This window comes from Lathyrus oleraceus, chromosome 7, assembly GCF_024323335.1.
Source record: "Lathyrus oleraceus cultivar Zhongwan6 chromosome 7, CAAS_Psat_ZW6_1.0, whole genome shotgun sequence".
Taxonomy (NCBI): domain Eukaryota; kingdom Viridiplantae; phylum Streptophyta; class Magnoliopsida; order Fabales; family Fabaceae; genus Lathyrus; species Lathyrus oleraceus.
The window spans coordinates 538,373,737-538,377,440 of record NC_066585.1 but is presented as its reverse complement, the minus strand read 5'-3'; positions in this window follow the sequence as shown (position 1 = coordinate 538,377,440).

Sequence of the window (3,704 nt, the reverse complement as noted above, 5' to 3'; positions counted from 1 at the left end):
TAATGCAATGTGAATATGCCGAATACAAATAATATTGATCTTGATAATGTAATTTTACTTGTTACACCTTTATATATAATATGAATCATTCATTTATAGTTTTTTCACTTTGTTGCTTAGTGATGAAGAAACCTAAAATTTGGTGATCGTGAAGAAAAATATTTTTTTTTTACATAAAATGTACCATAATACAGTGTGACTATGACGAATACAAATAAAATTGAGTTTTATTATGTAATTTCACTTATTAACCATTTATATATAATATGAATCAATAATTTATAGTACTTTAACTTTGTTACTTAGGGATGAAGAAACCTAAAATTTCGTGATGGAGAAGAAAATTATTGAATTTATTTACATATTATATGCCATAATACAATGTGAATATGCCGAATACAAATAATATTGATCTTGATTATGTAATTTAAGTTTTTACCCATTTATCTATAATATGAATCATTCATTTATATTTATTTCACTTTGTTTCTTAGTGATGACGAAACCTAAAATTTGGTGACGGAGAAGAAAATATTAATATTTTTTACATATAATATACCATAATACAGTGTGAATATGACAAATACAATTATAATTGAGTTTTGTTGCGTAATTTCAGTTATTAACCGTTTATATATAATATGAATCATTAATTTATAATCCTTTAAATTTGTTACTAAGTGATGAAGAAACATAAAATTTGGCGATGGAGAAGAAATTATAGAATTTATTTATATATAATATACCATTATACAATGTGAATATGCCGAATACAAATAATATTGATCTTGATTATGTAGTTTCAGTTGTTACCCATTTATATATAATATGAATCATTCATTTATAGTTTTTTAACTTTGTTTCTTAGTGATGAAGAAACCTAAAATTTGGTGATGGAGAAGAAAAATATTGAGTTTTTTTATACATATAATATACCATAATTCAATGTGAATATGGCGAATACAAATAATATTGAGTTTTATTATGTAATTTCACTTATTAACCATTTATATATAATGTGAATCATTAATTTATAGTCCTTCAACTTTGTTACTTAGTGATGAAGAAACCCAAAATTTGGTGATGGAGAAGAAAATTATTGAATTTATTTACACATAATATACCATAATACAATGTGAATATGCCGTATACAAATAATGTTGATCTTGATTATGTAAATTCACTTGTTACCCATTTATATATAATATGAATCATTCATTTATAGTTTTTTTCACTTTATTTCTTAGTGATGAAGAAACCTAAAATTTGGTGATGGAGAAAAAAATATTAATTTTTTTTACATATAATATACCATAATACAATGTGAATATGATGAATACAAATAATATTGAGCTTTATTACGTAATTTCACCTATTAACCATTTATATATAATATGAATCATTAATATATAGTCCTTTAATTTTGTTACTTGGTGATGAAGAAACCTAAAATTTGGTGATGGAGAAGAAAATTATTCAATTTATTTACGTATAATATACCATAATACAATGTGAATATACCGAATACAAATAATATTGATCTTGATTATGTAATTTTACTTGTTACACCTTTATATATAATATGAATCATTCATTTATAGTTTTTTCACTTTGTTGCTTAGTGATGAAGAAACCTAAAATTTGGTGATCGTGAAGAAAAATATTTTTTTTTTACATATAATGTAACATAATACAGTGTGACTATGACGAATACAAATAAAATTGAGTTTTATTATGTAATTTCACTTATTAACCATTTATATATAATATGAATCAATAATTTATAGTACTTTAACTTTGTTACATAGGGATGAAGAAACCTAAAATTTCGTGATGGAGAAGAAAATTATTGAATTTATTTACATATTATATGCCATAATACAATGTGAATATGCCGAATACAAATAATATTGATCTTGATTATGTAATTTAAGTTTTTACCCATTTATATATAATATGAATCATTCATTTATATTTATTTCACTTTGTTTCTTAGTGATGACGAAACCTAAAATTTGGTGACGGAGAAGAAAATATTAATATTTTTTACATATAATATACCATAATACAGTGTGAATATGAAAAATACAATTATAATTGAGCTTTATTGCGTAATTTCAGTTATTAACCGTTTATATATAATATGAATCATTAATTTATAATCCTTTAATTTTGTTACTAAGTGATGAAGAAACATAAAATTTGGCGATGGAGAAGAAATTATAGAATTTATTTATATACAATATACCATAATACAATGTGAATATGCCGAATACAAATAATATTGATCTTGATTATGTAGTTTCAGTTGTTACCCATTTATATATAATATGAATCATTCATTTATAGTTTTTTAACTTTGTTTCTTAGTGATGAAGAAACCTAAAATTTGGTGATGGAGAAGAAAAATATTGAGTTTTTTTATACATATAATATACCATAATTCAATGTGAATATGGCGAATACAAATAATATTGAGTTTTATTATGTAATTTCACTTATTAACCATTTATATATAATGTGAATCATTAATTTATAGTCCTTCAACTTTGTTACTTAGTGATGAAGAAACCCAAAATTTGGTGATGGAGAAGAAAATTATTGAATTTATTTACACATAATATACCATAATACAATGTGAATATGCCGTATACAAATAATGTTGATCTTGATTATGTAAATTCACTTGTTACCCATTTATATATAATATGAATCATTCATTTATAGTTTTTTTCACTTTATTTCTTAGTGATGAAGAAACCTAAAATTTGGTGATGGAGAAAAAAATATTAATTTTTTTTACATATAATATACCATAATACAATGTGAATATGATGAATACAAATAATATTGAGCTTTATTACGTAATTTCACCTATTAACCATTTATATATAATATGAATCATTAATATATAGTCCTTTAATTTTGTTACTTGGTGATGAAGAAACCTAAAATTTGGTGATGGAGAAGAAAATTATTCAATTTATTTACGTATAATATACCATAATGCAATGTGAATATGCCGAATACAAATAATATTGATCTTGATTATGTAATTTTACTTGTTACACCTTTATATATAATATGAATCATTCATTTATAGTTTTTTCACTTTGTTGCTTAGTGATGAAGAAACCTAAAATTTGGTGATCGTGAAGAAAAATATTTTTTTTTACATATAATGTACCATAATACAGTGTGACTATGACGAATACAAATAAAATTGAGTTTTATTATGTAATTTCACTTATTAACCATTTATATATAATATGAATCAATAATTTATAGTACTTTAACTTTGTTACTTAGGGATGAAGAAACCTAAAATTTCGTGATAGAGAAGAAAATTATTGAATTTATTTACATATTATATACCATAATACAATGTGAATATGCCGAATACAAATAATATTGATCTTGATTATGTAATTTAAGTTTTTACCCATTTATATATAATATGAATCATTCATTTATATTTATTTCACTTTGTTTCTTAGTGATGACGAAACCTAAAATTTGGTGATGGAGAAGAAAATATTAATATTTTTTACATATAATATACCATAATACAGTGTGAATATGACAAATACAATTATAATTGAGCTTTATTGCGTAATTTCAGTTATTAACCGTTTATATATAATATGAATCATTAATTTATAATCCTTTAAATTTGTTACTTAGTGATGAAGAAACATAAAATT